This window comes from Thermobia domestica, chromosome 5 (assembly GCF_964235325.1).
Source record: "Thermobia domestica chromosome 5, izTheDome1.hap1.1, whole genome shotgun sequence".
Classification (NCBI taxonomy): domain Eukaryota; kingdom Metazoa; phylum Arthropoda; class Insecta; order Zygentoma; family Lepismatidae; genus Thermobia; species Thermobia domestica.
Genome location: NC_137458.1, coordinates 129,513,752 through 129,532,071, shown reverse-complemented (window position 1 = coordinate 129,532,071; position 18,320 = coordinate 129,513,752). Strand labels below are relative to the sequence as shown.

General features: G+C 34.1%; 1 protein-coding gene across 1 annotated transcript in view; it reads left to right on the top strand.

Moving 5' to 3' along the window:
- Window positions 1–276: 276 nt before the first annotated feature.
- The window catches only part of VGlut (Vesicular glutamate transporter), a 436,140-nt gene continuing 418,096 nt past the window's right edge, over window positions 277–18,320 (top strand). The window contains exon 1 of the mRNA XM_081759097.1: window positions 277–567. The gene's annotated coding sequence lies outside the window, so the exon portion shown is untranslated. The remainder of the gene's footprint in view (window positions 568–18,320) is intronic.

Sequence of the window (18,320 nt, the reverse complement as noted above, 5' to 3'; positions counted from 1 at the left end):
AAACGGAAAAGAAAAAATTATATAAAAAGTTACCGCTTGCATAGTACTGTAACTTTAGAAATAACTAAACCATACATGTATTTCGAAGCTCCGCCCCTTTTCATGCCCACAGACCATTAACAAACAAATCCTATTGGTTATTTTAGCAAGACGTTCATCTTCGCGATGAGCCAATCCTACAGCAAGATAGGGGCGGTGGACGACGCACCAATCAGAGCTATCTGCGTGGGGGAGATGCGTCGCGATGCGCGCCTTGATGCCCGTTGAGCAGCTGGAAGCGCGGTTGTGGCCGAATACGTACGTCGAAAAAGGGGCTGCGATTCCCGTACTCTTGTCACAGCTGGGCCCTACAAGGGCCAAGGAAGAAAACCTTCCCAGCTCTCGGCCTCAACCACTACGTCATCATCTGTTTCCATCAGTATCACCCGTCAGTATTTCGTAGTAGTTTTTCCAATTTCTTTTGTTTTTAATTTTGTCTCGCGTCGAGTAAACGCAAAATCACATCGAAAAGCCAGCATTACTTAAAACATCGATAATATTCTCAACAGCACCGTTCAAAACTATAAGGTAAGTACCACTGTATTTGGAGTATTCTTTGTTGAAGTATTCATGTATTGTCATATTGTTTTTTCATTAGAAAATGATTGGTACGCATGCACACAAGGCAAGAGTTAAACCTGTCTCGTCTCAAGAATGTGTCATGAAAATTATGTCTCGTCTCGAAAAAATGGTATTGTCTCTTGAGACAGGGCGAGATAGAATTTACGTTATCAGACACTTGACTGAGACCGAGCTCTTTCAATAGAAACACATATTTTTCAGTACTAGACAGACCGAACTCATGTCTCATGAGCGACAGTACAAAAATGTATCTGTTTCTATTCCAAGAACTCTATCTTGTCTCAAATCTCGACACAAAAATTCTGTCTCGTCTCGTGTTCAACCTTAGTGATAGGTTTAATTTAAAAATATAAACTATATAAAGTAATATTTTATGAAGTAGACCTCCTATGCCGCGTATATTAATTATTGGTGTATATGCCAATAGTTTCGACAACGTATTTCATATTGTCTGAATTTACCACATAGGTATGCGTATATTTAGAGTTACTTTTAACGAAAGACACTATAACACATTTCTATAAGCGTCCGCGCCTTTGGCGTGGGAGATCCGGGTTTGATTCCAGGCGGAAGCTCATGTGGTTCGGATTCCACGTTAATCAGTAGATTACGTCTCATATAGCCTCGCTGCTGAAGGGGACGTTAAACTCAAAATTAACTCAACTCAAATTTTTATAAGGGGTCCGCGGTGGCTCAGTGGTAGAGCGTTCACCTGTGGTTCTTGGGGTCCCTGCTCGCACCAAGTGAACTTTGCGGTGGACAGACCGTGTGCGTGGGTTTCCTCGGGGTTCTCCCGTTTCCTTTCACTTTATTCATTCCATCATTTCATTCATTTCTCATCATCACCGTCTCCTTTAGACTAGCCGGCATAACCATGGATAAACTCAAATATTTCAAATTTCTATAAATTTGTATAGACAGATAGATGTAGGTAGATATATCAGCGACGGAATGACTGGAAAATGATCGTCAAATTAAAATATGTATTTTTTGATCTTCGTACAATAGATATTTCTTGATTAGCAATTACATTTTCATACACTTTACATCGTTCTTCTAAATTAATATTTTACGTGGTGATTGATTCAGTATCCTCTCTTACACAGACCTAAACGTGTTTCTAAAATTATTCTTAGCAAATGATGCATTCGTTACTCAAATGAAATCTCTACAAAATATTATATCTCTGTATGTGAGAGAAAAGATCAGGTAAAATGATAGTCAAGTACAATGTAATACGTAGGCTATATAAATATTTTACCTTTTCAATTTGAACATTTTACATTATGTTTCTAAACTAACATTTTATATAATGATCTTTGTGTGTCTGCTACAGAAATGTACACTATAAGGCCATTCTGGCTCAGTGGTACAGTGCGAGGGGTTCCTGCATCGAACCTTGTACATAGAATTTATGGTGGACAACATGGTGTGTATGGGTTTTCTTATTCCACCAATTCTTTTACAGTCATTCAGTTTCATTAATTACCTTTTTTCTATAGCCTAAAAGGCATAATCATGGGAAGTAAATCTAGGAATTTCATGTCATTCAAGTCTTGCAACAAAAGAAATCGTTACCAAATAAACCCACATAATGATGTAACATAGGCTAACAAAATGTCTGATATAGTTATTATTGACTAATAACTTACATGGCAACCGCTCCTTCAATAATTATAGATATATATCTTATAATTATTTTGTGTTACTTCGAAATATTTTGCAAATGACAATTAAGAACATAAACCCCATTAGCCCACAAAATTTAAAATTAAGATCATTAATTATATTAGCAATGAAAGACTTTATTTGCAGAACAAAAAAATCTATCCCGATTTCTTTAGAGAACTTAATTTTTTCCCCATCTTTTCTAAAGATCAATTGGTTAGACTCTATTAAGAGACTATATCCTTTCCACTTTACTCACAGCTGAAGCTTCAGGTGGACTCATTCAAAAGCTAGAACAACTAATACACCCATCCAGCTAAATACGAATCTGCTTTAAATTTTTGTATTCAAAAAGTTATTAGTCACGAAACTTTGCCTCTTTGTTATAAACAGGGTTGAACCTGCATTTTTGAAGGATTTTTAGTCTTAATTAGCAGGATTTGTTTGTTAATTATTTTATAAATACTTGCAAAATTTATGAACTTAATATTATATTTTTTAAATAAATTTTTGGGGGAGAATATTACCTTGTCTTAGGTTCTTCTTTTATTTTGAACTCATAAAAGTTAACATGCTTTATTTTTACTGTGACAAACAAATTCTACAACATGATCACAGCAGGTTTTAATGAAGATCTATTCGGACATATGAATATACAGTAGAATTGAACTGCATTTTACTTGTAAGTTTGTTAGTTATTGTAATAATATATTTTAAAGTTGCATTTCTAGATTTATTCCTCTCGTAAGATCTTAATTTGGTTCGATTCTGTAGTATGACGACTCTATCGTATAATAATAATAATAATAATAATAATAATAATAATAATAATAATAATAATAATAATAATAATAATAATAATAATAATAATAATAATAATAATAATAATAATAAAGAAGGAAAGGGAAATTAACTCTCTAGTAAGGCTAAAAGGAAGGTTCAAGAAATCTCATGCAACAGCCTGAAATTTGAGATACAACTTCTATATTCCATTTATTACTTCCTTTTAAATGTACTTTTGGCTCTATGAGCCTTGAATATTTTTCTGACAGCAAGTCGGTGGTAAAAACTTTTTTTTCTGAAGCTGGTTATACCAGAGATCGAAGTCTGGACCTTGTTTGTGTAAATTCTTAACCTTTAGGTTAAAGCAAATATGCTAAAAATATATGCCACAACACTAGACACGATAACTATTGCACGAAAGTTAGTATTTTTAACACTTCTGTTGTTTGCAATAGATAGCTAAAGAAATTGTCTCGACCACATTCATTAGTGGAGACAATCTCTTATTGTCATCTCGGATTACCGTGTCTTTAATTGTGCTTATTCATATCCTATTCATTAATACGTGTATGCAGTAGTGCTAATATGTAAAGCACAAAACAATTAAACTTATTGATTGTATGAAGATCTAAGGTGATAATATTTAGGTATTTCTAATCCTTATTACAAAGACAAGAGCATTCATTCATACATGTACATTCTGTACATTGTCTTCGCCAGAGTTTATTATTATTTTAATAACTGTTCCCGTATCTGTCGTACCTTGTATTAAAATATTATACCATCAATTATTGATGTGTTTCTTAAGTAAAGTTCAAGATATACCGGCGAAAGAAATGTGGTTAAAAAGGTAAATGGAGCGAAACTATTATATTTGTTTTTTATGCAGCCAAACTATTTTTGGTTAACAATAATGAAACAGAAGGAAGTTTTCTAGAAAGCTTAGAATAGAGAGATTCATAAAATATACATACCTATCACATGCAGAGCCGTAGCTAAGGGGAGGAAGGAGAGTGGGTCGGTCGCCCCAGACGCTGATAGCAAGGGGGCGCCAAACGAGTAAGAATAAAGAAAAGGTGTCGGAAACGAGTAAATGACGCGGTGCCCCCTAAAAGAATTGGCGCCCTATTAAATCAATATTGTTGTCGCTTTGCAAAGAAATAAACTTGTAAAAAATTTTCTTGCAACGCAAACATTTCAATAACAGCCACAGCAACTTTTTACTTATTACTTGAAGAAAGTTATTATATACGTTTTGTTAATGACGATTTGATATACAAGGTGTCGAGTAATGACTTATAGAGTACGCAGGAGCGTTTTCAAATCGGAAACGGTCAAAGTCTGAAATACGTGTTCAGCGTTGTAATAGTGACGAGTTTGTTTAGTTAATCAAGCTTTTCTATCCAATTGAATATTAAAAATGAAGGTAAACAAGGGGAATAATAAACATTTTGGAAATCGTAGAGTAGGGGCTAAAAGAGTCAGAACTTAACCCTTCTCTTTTTCAAAAACTATTCACTACCAGTCATTTTTTTTATTACATTGACATATGAAATGCTTCCAATTTGGAAGAATTTCTTCGGATCGTTTCTCAATCAAATAGTTGAATCACCAGGATATGTTTTCTGTGCATACGTATCTGTTTTATCTATCTGAATACAAACAAAACTTAAACCTTCTGAATTTCCGTTATATTTCACAAAATATTCTTTACCGTAAAAGAACTAACTAACTCTATGGACTATAGAACCCGGAGGTTCAATTCTGCGCTCATAAAACCTCTCCAATGACTTCCGTCCTTAGCCAACTGAATCCAGTTTCTATTTTGTATTTCTATTTCTGGGAGAGTCATCTTAATATTGTCCTTCCATCTGCATTTGGATTTCCAGTCAAAAGTTTGGAAGCGCTCCCGCTTTCTTTCATATTCGCTACACGACCTACCTACCTGAGCCTCCTTGTCTTTACCCTAAAAATATTGGGTAAAGGGTGTAAATTATGCAGTTCCTCGTTATGAAGTTTCCGCCATTCAGATCGCCGTTCAAATACTTTCAGTTTGCATTCTTCCCTTAAAGTAAGCGACCATGTTTCGCAACAATACAGAACAACAGGCATAATTATTCTTCTATATATTATGATCTTCAAATTCCTCGATATAATTCGCGACGACAAAATATTTTGAACTGATTAATAACACGAATTCCCTGCTTTCAGTCGACATTTAATTTCTTCGTGGATATCATTTTGGTCTGTTAATATTGATCCTAGATACTTGAAAGTATCCACGTCATCGAAAATATTATTTGATACTTTGACGCATCCATAATTTGCAGTATTATAGTTCCATTCAACTTCCATGTATTTAGTTTTTTCTGCATTTACTTCTAAACCTGCAAGCATTTAATAATGTCTCTTCATTTCTTTCTGTTGTTCTCCTATCAGATTTAGATCATCAGCATACGCCACAGCCTGGTGAATACCATTCAGCTCTAGGCCCTGGTTGCTATATTTGATTTTCCTTATATCGTACTCAAGAATAAAGTTGAATAATAATGGGGACAACGCATCTCCTTGTTTCAGGCCATACTCGACGAGGAAGCTCGTGGAAATAATTTTCCTACTCGGACTTTACTTTGGGATTCGTTTAAACACATCTTAACTAATCTAACTAGTTTTTTCGGTATATCAAATTCTGCAAGAATGTTGTATAATATTTATCTCCTAATAGAATCGTAAGCCTTTCTAAAATCAATAAATAATTGATGTACCGGGGTATTGTATTTCCATTTCTTTTCTAGTGTTTGTTGAATGGTAAATATCTGGTCCATAGTTGATTGATTTTGTCTAAATCCACACTGATAGTCTCCAATAATTTCATCCGCGTATGTGATCAATCTTGTTGAGAGGATTTTATAGGATGTTGACAAGAGAAATGCCTCAAAAGTTATTACAATCCGCTTTGTCGCATTTCTTGTGAATTGGGACAATGATTCATTCTTTTCACTCTTGTGGTAATTCCTCCTTGTTCCAGATAAGGAGAATGAGTTTGTGTATCTTGTTCCACAATTTTCCCCTACAGCTAAAATTAACTCAGCCAGAATTTTGTCTACCTCCGGAGATTTGTGTTTCTTTAATTTCTTTATTGCAGTTTCTACTTCTGTTCGGCTAGGCTCTGAAATTTATGGTTCTGCTGTGCACTTCCCTTTCCCCACGAACATTAGTTTTTTGACTGTGTGTTAAGCAAGTCGTCAAAGAAATCTTTCCATCTATTCAAGATGCTATATGTATCAGTAAGAATTGTACCGTCGTCTCTCTTTAATATACTTGTATATGTGCGAGGTTTGTGCCCTTTCTTAGATTCGTTGATGCCCTTGAACATGTCTCGATTTTTCTTTTACTTCAAGTTCATTAATTTAATCTTTCAAAAAATCACGTTTCTCTCTTCTAAACATTTTGGAAGTTTCCCGTCTGATGTCAACGAAATTTAGTGTAGTTGTATCCTTCGGATTTTGCAGCCAACGCAGTTTCGGCTATATTCCCTTCTCCGTCAGTTTGGTGCATTCCTGGTCGAAAAATGATTTGTTCCTATGTATTTCCGCGAGTTCCAATTTTTCTCTTACTGAAATTTTAACGCTATCCCTAATTTGAACCCAAGTATCCTCAGTATTAGAGCTCTCAAAACCTTCTAAAAACGAGAATTTGTTACACTTCAATCTGATGTTCCCCTCTTGCCTGGTTCTCCTCTAATTTCCTTAAACTAAACCTCTTCATTTTCAGATGTTGAATATTCTCTTTATTCAACGATAATCTCTTTCTTTGTTATCGCTGCTACCAGATAGTGATCAGTGTCACAATTAGCTCCTCTGAACGACCGAATATCAATTATGTTAGACTGTCTTCTTCTATTTACTAAAACGTGATCAATTTGATTGTGTGTTCTTCAATCTGGTGAGGTCCATGTGTATTTATGGACGTCGTGATGTGGGAATTTTATACTCTTCACGATAAGGTTTTTGGAAGTTCCAAAGTTCACGAAACTAATCCCGTTGTTATTACTTTTCTTATGCAGACTTTCTTTCCCTATAACCGGTTTGAAAATATTCTGTCGCCATACCTTTGCATTGAAATCTTCTAATAGGATTTTCATATGATATCGCGGGAATTGGTCTAATATCCGCGATATTTGTTTTTAAAAAGTGCCTTTTATATCGTCATCCTTAGCTTCTATTGGTGCATATACATTTAAAACAATAGTATCACACCGCGACCCCTAAGAGTAATAAAAGTAAGTCTATCATTAACAAGTTCAACACGTTTAATTGCTGATATTAAAAGAATCGAAATTGAAATGCTATTTTGTGTGGTCACATACAGAATAAAATTCCAAAAGTTTACAATTATTAGTGGAAATTAATGCTGTCACCCATTTTGAACTTTTTAAAAGTATATAGTTTCTAATGTACTGAAATGTCATTTCTTATCGATAGTATAAAACGTTTCAAATAGTTGTATTGTACATTGCAATAACTGTTCTTCAAGTGGATTTGTGTACAACCAAAGGTAGTTTTGTCGAGTTTAACAAAAAGTCCAAAACACGGCTCTGAAAACAGCTCTTATTTGAAAAAGAATACATAATGATTCCTTTTGCCTGTCGCAATGGTCTTCCCAAGCAGCTTAATAAAAATTCAGTGTAATATAACAATAACTGCTACTTTTCTTATAGATAAGTGAAAAAGGGAAGGAAAAGCTGGGTGTGGTGAGTGTAGGAGGGCGCCGAATTCTGCTTCGCCTCGGATGCCGAAATCTCTAGCTACGGTTCTAATCATATGATACAATAAATTTCTTAGTTTACATTGTATTATATAAATTTGACAAGAAATCTTGTTTTTTTTTTTTTTTTTTTTTAATCGTGCAAAATTTGACGTAGGAGACCCGGGTTCGATTCCCAGTGGGAGCTAATGTAGTTTGGATTTCACATTAAGATGTAGATCCGCGTCCCATAGAGCCTCAATGTTAAACTGAAGATCAAATCAAATCAAAATCCTATAAAAAAATTATTATTATATTTTTGAAGATGTCAAGAAATTGAGAGAAACTATTCTCGTTTATAATGCTTAATTACGCCGTCAACTGTACATATGTGTCTTTGAAGCAACATTTCCAAGAATATATTATAAGTAGTGTGAGCATCGCTGTTAAGAGAAATGAAACAAAAATAGACACAGTTTTCTATTTAACACTATATATTTTCATAGACAAGTACATAAATAAACCAATAAATTAATAAAATCTATTGCAACAGAAAAAATATCAACTACATCAGACTGGCAACGAACGATATACTTTTTAACGCCATAAAAGAAATTCGATCTTCTCGGAAGCTACTCATATGAGAACTTATCCTCAAGAGCATATTATTTTGTCCATCTTGATTTCATCGATTTATATGTCTTATATTTTGGGTAACATTACAGTTAAAAGAAAATCAAAAGATAATTATCACAATTTTAGACTATATCTGTGCGAACGGTCATCTTGCTAGTATCAAAATGAAAAGCTTGGTGAGGGTATATACTTCAGCATCAATTTCATCCTAAGAAGTGGCGTGGTTATGCTATAGTGTCAGTTTTTTAAGTTAAAAAGATTTTTTTTCGAAAATTGCGCATGAGGATTTACATTTACCCATTATAATTTTGTTCAGTTCGATAGGATTTATCAATTGATATATATCTCATCTATGAACACATTTTCTTTGTGTTAAATGTTAATAAACTTGTAGGATTTTTTTTGTCATATTATCATTTAAAAAACTATTTCAGCACCTTGTTTTATAAGTTTTGTCGTTTCCCTATTTGTCACTGGCAATTTATATGATTATCTCTCTCTTCGCATCTTATATATAAGAGAAAACAATAATTTTAATGTTATTTTTATTTTAATGTTACTTTCCTCTTCTAACTAATCTTTCATAAGAGAGATATTCAGTGTTCTATACGAATTATTATTTTACAAGCATTCTCCATCTATTAGAATCAATGCTGATATGAAAACCAAAATAATAGGACTTTTCGAAAAAAAAAAAAAAAAACTTTACCAAAATTATTTTTGTTATTATTTTACTGAGAAATAATACATTCACATGTTAAAATTCAGACCGATATCAATAGTCATTTGTGCAGTACAGTTGGCTGCCCATGAATTGTGTAAATCCTGTCTCAGTTTTATTTTTCTTTTGGCTGCAAACTTTTTAAGTGTAGTTTCTCCGTGGTAATGTGGTTAGCATACGCATCTTCGGCGCGTGGAGACAAATTTGATTGTTGGTGGAACTAATCTGGTTCGGATCTTACATTAAGCTATAGGTTGATGTCTCATGCTATTTAATTACCTTCAAGGCTGTAGGTGAAGCAGGAATAAGCCAGGTAGGAATGAATGAAAGTAGGAATAATTCTTAATCACAACTTCTTACTGTAAATGGACAAATTAAAAACAATATTTACTTGAAGTAATATGACTCTCAATGTTAGGAAAAAGTGAGCAACAATAGATACAACCTGTTAACAGCGTAATTTGCTACGTATATACAGTATGGCGCTAAATTCGTTGTACAAAAGCAGAGGAGTGATCCCTGAGATTAAAACAAACAAAAAAGTTCCAATAAACATAGGGCGAAAACCTGGTCGTTTACGTGTTATAGGCTGCCGAAAGCGTGGGAAAACAAACTTTAGAGTTAAATATTGTACAAACTACTGACCGTAGACGTGATGCGGCATACTATCGTCAAATGATCCTAACCTGCTCTATCCAAATTTGCAGTTTTCAGATTTGTGCAATGGCGTCGCACGGGATTCCCCAAACGACGTTAGGGATTCCCGGACATCTAAAAGGCATAACCGTGACACATTGAACTAAAAAAAAAGATTTTTTTAACTCTTCCCAAAGAAGATTCCTTGTGTTTGTAATTTAAAGAAATAGTATATTATTGTTTTTTTTTTAAAAAAATACTAATTTCCGTTTTCAAAATAAAATGTTCAAGAAATAAGAATTACTCACTTTAGACTAAGTACTTTGCTACTACTTCTGCCTGAGGCAACATAAAAAATTGATTGTTAGTTTGCTTAAAAATAAAATGTGTGTATAAAGCACTATTTGAATATTCAAATTTGAAAATAAGTCTTTATATAATATTCCATTTCACATGTGTTTGCATCACTGTTAGGAGTGTGTACATCACTGTTTGAAGTATATGTGTGTCTGTTTGATGCATTCATGTCACTGTTATGAAAAATCAAACAATATTTACCGAAGTTGTCCGAATTCAAGACGCCGAGAATCTAAGGCTCACCTGAATTTTCGCCTCATTTTCTCAGAAAAAAAATATTCGAATTTAAGTCGCAGGTGTATGCACAAAGGCGTTCATATTATAACCTCTATGTTATTCATTTAATCATTTACAAGGTACATGTTTAGTATTTGTTTACAAATTTACGGTACTTTACCTTGTAATATTGGTAATATTTTTTTTCATTTTTTTTCTTTATCAACCACTTTAAGGCATTTCAGTATCATTTTCATCATCAGAAGAAGAATCCATTGCGGGACTCAGGTCACAATCAGTTTCACTTGAGCCTTCCTACGACAGGTTGTTTTGTGATCCATCTGAAACATTGAACATGGAATACTTCTTGAAAGATTTTATTACGATATTGAGAGATACCTCTGTCTAGGCAACACTCTGTCCGAAATCCAGTGAGCAAACGTGGAGGCAAATGCTCTCTTGATCTTCCCTGAAGGTATGAAGACGTGGTTTTCACATCTCAATCAAGCTTTTGTACCGCTTACACACATTCGCTTTGAATGCTGATTTATTGAGACGTACAGGGAATGTAGTTGGTTCGTCATACCTCCTGGAATTACTACTAAATCAAACCGAATCTCACCTAACAATATTTCCATGCCTTCCGTGATGTAGCCCTTAAATGAATCCAGAATAAGCATGCTTCGTCTCTTCAGAAGAGCTCCAGATCGTCTATTCCATACACTTTTCACCCAGCCCTTCACAAGGTTCTCGGTAACCGAAGCATTTATTGTGCACAAACAATGATACGAGTATCCTTTGGGAACATTTCGTTCTTTGGTATTGTCTTTGTGTTCAGCACAATGTACGATGGTAACTTGTGGCTGTCACCAATGAGTCAAAGTAAAACAGTGACTCTCTGCTTCTCATATCCAGTTGTTTTACGAACTTCACGAGCTCATCTCTCATTAATTGTGTAATTTTGAGGCATGTCGAAATACATCGGTGTTTAATCTGCATTGGCTATCTGTTCCAAATTGCAATTGTATGTAAGTTGATAACACGACGTTGGAAGTTAACTAGCTTCTCTTCAAAATCAGCTGATAATTTCTGGCAAATTGTTGCTCTCCTTCGCAGAGCTATAGCCCAGTTCTCTTCATTAATTTGTCACACCAACCATGACTTGCTTAAAACTTTGCACAGGGAAGCCACACGTTCTTGCAAACATCCAAAGTTTTAAGTGACAACGACTCGCGGGTTAGGGACAATCCTACTTGCTCACGAACTTCAGAACAGCCTCATCAACTTCCGGATATCCACATTCGTTTGGTATGGAGAATGACTGTCTCGTTGCTTTAGTACTAAATAACTGTCATCGCCGATTTTTCCAACGATGACACACATCACTGACAGTAAATCTTCATCCAGCTTCATAGTTTCCGAACTCCTCTGACCACTAAATAACGCTGCTGCATTGTATCGCCCTACGTTTAAATGTTGCATCGTATGAGTAACCGCTTTTCCTTCTCCATTATCCTGTTATCTTACTATTACTACAAGTGTGTCTCGTCAATGAAGCCTGACAATGCACTGGGAAACAGCAATTTTCTTTCTTTCGCATTTCTTCGATTACGAAACTAATAACAAATGAATGATTATTTGTTGTAGAATGTTCGTGATTCATCTAACACAACAAATTTAAATGATTGGGGATTTGTTGAGCGTTATCGTATCAGTAAAACGAAATTATGATCATTGTAATGCAGTTAATTGTAAGGAAAATTGAGAAAAAATATTTGCCGTTTGTATAGAAACTGTGCTAAGTACATAGCCAGTCAGAAGATTAAGTTTAGTTAAAAGCAACTGCCGTAAAGTTTGTGGCCACTGTTTATTCCTTGGAAGACAAATCACACAGGAGAGCGGCTTCCTTTTTCTTTCTCTTTAAAGAGAAAGATCTATAATTAACGTATTAGAGACTGCAGTAGATTCTATGTTGTATGTGCATGAAATACGCATAATGTAGTACCGTATTTATATATATCGATTCCAAGAATCGAATCTACGGCTTACCTGCATTTTGGTAGTCTAATAGCAGACGAAACCTTGTGCCTTAGATTTGAAAAGTTACGATATATTCAATCTCCTATTTAACTGTACATAATTTTCAAATATAGTGCACCAATAAATAAAGAATCTACTTCAACAGAATGAAAGCTTTCAACTGAATGAAGTTGACGACGTACGATATCCATTTTAATGCCATAAATATAACTTTTCTTCAATTTTATCGACTACTACGCAAAAATATTTACCCTTAAGAAGTACATAATTTAATTTGGTTTGATTTTATTTATCAACTGATATATGTCAGGGAATAGTAAAGTACTAGGTATGCAATAATTGCAAATTTGGAGAAAGGCTATCGACTTTTATTATTTATTGAATATTTTTATGCATCAATTGTTTTCATGACGAACACGACATGCAAATAACTGAATGTGGCATATCAGCAAAAAAGCATAATGGTTTTGAAAAATTGTGTTCATAGAACTAAACGAGAAAGGGCTTCGCCCTATTTCTAATGTTAAAATTTTTTATTTTTCATTGTTTACAATGAAAATTAGTAGGCCAAATACTTTTCCAAGGTTAAGTCTACGGGCATCCCGTTTTTCGGTGGATATTCCTCAACAGTACGTCCGATCGGGACATGAGACCCCGTAAGACAGTCAGCGCATGCTCTCGAATCAGTATGTTAAATTTGGTTAAAGAATGGTTCCGGCATCTCGGATGAGTATCCGGACAAACGAACACCTAAAACGAGTAAAGTTCTAGTTCTACTTATCTCACTTTTGGGAGATTTATAAAGTCCCGGCCTTATAGCCCAGTGGACTGCTTCACTAAATTTGTTTTAATTTTTTTTGAAAACTTAGATTTGTATAAAATGGCGCGTTCCAACATGGACAAATTCGCCTGTTCTAAGTAGATTTGTTTTCATACAATTTGTAAAATTACTTGGGGATTAGAAGCTCAGGACATTAAAAAAATGTAATAATATATAAAAATTGTAAAGAAACTAAATTTTGTCAAAATTTAAAATTATGTACAAATTCACAATTGCACAATTGAAGGAGCATGATACTCCAGATGTAAAATGTCCGTCGCCATTTGTTTTAACCAAATCGAGCAAAGAGGAGCTTCGTTCCAATAAAGAAGTTACCATAGCAGGATTACTTGTTTATCTTTGCGACTATTGTTGATATTCTCAAATATTACATAACATATTAATATTAATTGTTATTTCATTTAAAAAGAATGATATTTGTTAAGTATAATGATTTATGCATTATGAAGTGTTACATACTCTGTATAAAATTACAATTATTAAAAATTCTTTGTTTGTATGCTGAATTTGTTCGTATGAATGAATTCTTTTACTATAATCTATTGGTTCTGGTTGGTTTATGATCTCAACATTTAGAAATTCCTTGAAACTAAAGTGGAAATTCTTTACATATTCATGTATATTTTTATCCTGATTTAAGTACGTAATAACCGTTGGATGGTGAAATTTTGCAAGATAAAAATACATCAAAGATGATGAAAACTTGTATGATTTAGACCTATTGACATATTAGATGTCCATTTTTAATTTCTTCTGTAATACATACATATATATATATATATATATATATATATATATATATATATATATATATATATATATATATATATATATATATATATATATATATATATATATATATAAAATTTAAAAGTAAGTAAAAATAGTTTAATTCTATATAGATTTCATTATATTGTATTTTGTCTTCAATGTAAAATTCAGTCCAATGCTGATATACACTGATAAAAAAAAACGTGTGTAGGTACGTATAAACGAAATGCTGTAGTTTTTGGACAGCGTACAGCAAACGCATAACTGTATAATATTTATTTTTACAGTTATGCGTTTGCTGTACGCTGTCCAAAAACTACAGCATTTCGTATAAATATTATACGTACTTTTCCTATAAGTGTTCCTTATAAGTAAAACATACTTTCCGTACGAACTAAAGAATTCTATAAGTATAGCTGGTCAGGATATCACATACAGATAGAAGTATGTAACATACGTAATGTACTGAAGACTGTTAGATGTCAGACATCCTGCAACGGCATAATGTAACATCTAAGCGGTAAGAAGGCAGTGCCTAAGTAGCGCATAGATAACGTATGCTTCGTATTGATTTATGTAGTAAACATAAGGATCCCGTATATTTATAAAATATAACGTTGTCCTGATAACGGATTTTTCTTAGTGTATCTTTTAAGAAACTATTCTACATTACTTCTATATCATTTTCATAGTTTTAACGTACTAACCTATTTCATGATAACACGTCTGCAGATAGTTCCTAAAATTTATTGAACTAATTTGCTCTTATATTTATATCTCTCTATAACTTTTCTATCTTTTTTATTTTTGTTGCAGTTTGTAATATATTTTTCTTTAAAATATTTATGATGTATATCTCTAACATCTATTAAAAGTTATATACTGTATCAATAATTTGGTTTAAATTTATCCTATAATTTTTTATTTTAAATCACGTTTTTCTACAGTTGTTCTAGTTTTTACAAGTTCTTTTCTTTTGGATTCAAAATTGTTTTTATTTCTCGTTTTACTCTGCCCTAACTTGTATCATATTTTCATATTTAAAATTAAATTTTCTTTTATTTTCTTACTTCATGAAATAATTCTTTTCTATGACTTGGATACTTTCTTCTTGTTCCGTATTCGATGGAACAATTCCAAATTTGTTTAAACTTCTGTAATTTTAAATGTGTTTTATTTCTCTTTACTAACGTGGCTTCAAACTATATGTCATAAATTTAGGTTTTATTATATTTTTAGATACATATTTCGTATGTTGAATCACGGTTCTTTGGCTTCGAAATGACCGGTCTTTTTTCCCCGAAGAACATGCCTTATTTTTTGGGATTCACTAAAATATTCTTGCACTTTATTATTATAGTTTATGATTTATATTCGAATCTATCATTTATTATTTTCTTATACTTTATTATTATCGATCATTTATATCCTAAAACTAAATGCCCTTGCGTAAAGACGATACATTTTATTTATTACTGCATTTCCTGTAGCCCTCAATGTGATAATTATGTGATTGAGATAAATTTATTATTAGAATAGATCTAGTAGGACTTATAAGATTTGAATGTTAGTACGTCTGTCCGTTACTACACACGGTAATTCTTCTATAGAAGCGAATTTTTAAATTCTGTTTCTTGCAATAGATATCTAGAGCGATTATATCGGTCGATTTCGCGAATACAGTCACTTCGTTTGCATCTTTATTAATATCAGTTACTTCAATCGTGGCTATCATACCCCCATTCATTCATTAATGCAGTGATTCTCACCTGATGTGTCGCGACACACTGGTTTTGTCACACAGTCCCCTAAGGTGTATCACGAAACATTAGAGTTTAAAAATCATGAAAAAGTTAATAATAATCATTTAAAATGGAGACAGACTGTATCAGTCAACACCTCCAATGGTAGCAAAAATGCTCAGTGCTATATACAGTCATTATAAAAACTAATTGGTTTCACTATTATATTCTAATAGATATTATTACTTTTATTATTATTGTTATTTCTAATAATAAAAAATATCAAACAGATGTGTCACGATGTCCTGGACATTGAGTGTGCCGTCAGTCAAAAAAGGTTGAGAACCACTGCATTTATGTACGCTTCGCATCACGCTAATATGCAACTCTCAGAATACTTGAGAGCTCCTTCTTGGAATAAGCGGTTAGCGCTTTTTTTCCGTGGGAGACCCAGGTTCGACACCCGTCGAGAGCTCATGTGGTTCGGATCCCATATTAAGCTGTAGGTCCACGTTTCATATAGCCTCACTGCTGAAAGAGACGCTAAACTGAAAATTCAATTCAATCAAATCAAATTCCTTAAAGAGTTACGGATCTTATAAACATTTAGGCGATTTTTTTTTTAATATTCTTAATTCTGATAGTAAACCCAAGTTCATTCATTCATTAATGTAAATTACGCCTGATCCTGTCTCTTTACTGTCTTGCAGGGACTCTAAATGAGCAGAATTTATTTGATCTCAATTTCATAGTGAAATAAAATAATTTTGGAAAAGGTTAAAGTAAGTAAACAAAATCTGCAACATACTTAATTTCAAATTACAGCAAAATTATAGTAGAAATATCCTAAAGAATACAACTGACTCCAGTAATTTTTGCCACATAATACGTGAAAAGAATACCAATGACCAAGAAATATATGTTTATTTATTCAAGAGGTAGATAACTAAAAGCAAAAGAAGTTGATCAATATTCTAAAAATAAAGTATACCCTTTCATAAATACGATAAATTTTGTTCATTACACTTCTTACCACTTCAAATAGATTTGGGTCGAAAAAATTGAATTCGTTACTTCAGCGTATAGCCTAAGTCTGAGTTTCGCTAATTTCCAGATAGCATACGTTCTGGAGGAAAGTTAACTTTAATTAGTATCACTTCTATGTAACATCGACATTCGGTTGACAAAAATAGGAAGATTCAAGTAAAACTTATTTATTCTAAAACCGAAACCCAAATACAGAGGTTGTTCATCCTACGTTTGGCCGATTTCGTTCCTTCCCCCTCCCGGGCAGAATGGACTCATCCAATCTAGCTCGTGGTGTCCTGCAGTGTTGTGCAGTGGCTTCCTGGGAACGGAGTTGTTTTACCGAGCGGACGACAAAACGCACAAAACAGGACGATTGTTGTGAGTGTGTAACCAAAATGCCGCCAAACTAAGCCGGTTTTGGGAAGACTATGTTGCGGCTCTTTATGACGCCCATTTTAGTGTTTCGGTCATTAGAAAACAGTGCAAGAATAATGGTTGCAACATCAGTTTAAGTGGAATAAAAAATGTTATTAAAAAGTACAAGGGTAACGAAGCTCCACCATTTGGATCACCAACGAAGTTGCCTAGGAAGCGGAAATGCTCCAAGGCCACCTCCACCATGCAGAGGAAACTTCGCAAAATGGCAATGCAAAAAAAAAAAAAAAATCCGCCAACACAAAGGTGTGTGGCTAATCGTCTTGACGTGTCTTTGGGGACTGTGAGCCGGACGTTACACCATCAACTCAAGCTGGAAAACTCATGAAAGCTCGCGGCCATCTTCTCACGGATGCTCACCAAAAGGAAGGAAAGTGTAACGTCCGGAAGCTGTAAAAACGGCATCTGGCAAAATAAAGATAGATGTACGTCGTAACGCTCGATGAAGCATGGATTTACCTTTCCGACTGCGGCAAACCGAGAGCCATCATGTACCGAGAGAAAGGCGCCAAGAACTTCAGATGGTGGGTCCGTGTGTGTAAAGAATCCTTCCCAAAACTGTTCATGGTCGTTACTGGCTACTGTTACCGAGGTAAACTGAAGATTCGTAGGGTGGCGAAGAACTGCAAAATAAATTCGCAGTATTTTCAGGAGCAGAACATGCGGCCGATCTACGAGCATGAAATTCCAACAATGTACGGAAATGACGCCAATCTGGTGCGCATTCACATGAACAAGGCCTTATCACATATCTCACGATCGTCCCTCGCATTCTACAGGCAGATGGAGGAGGCAAGTGGTATACAGGTGATACCTTTCAATGAGGGTGTGTTAAATCTCCAGACGCAAGTCCTATGGACTATTGTGGATTTGAATTGCTGAAGCGGGCTTTGGGAAAACGGCGTGTAACAACTGTGGAAGGACTTTGGAAAGCTGTGCAAAGGGAATAGGACAAGATTCCCCTCCCAGTTCTTCAGAGAAGCCTATTACATTGTAAATTACGCTGTCGGGCTATTGTTAGAAACCAAGGAAAACAAATCGAGCCTGGCGCCTGGATTTTTAGGTAAGTGTCGAAATT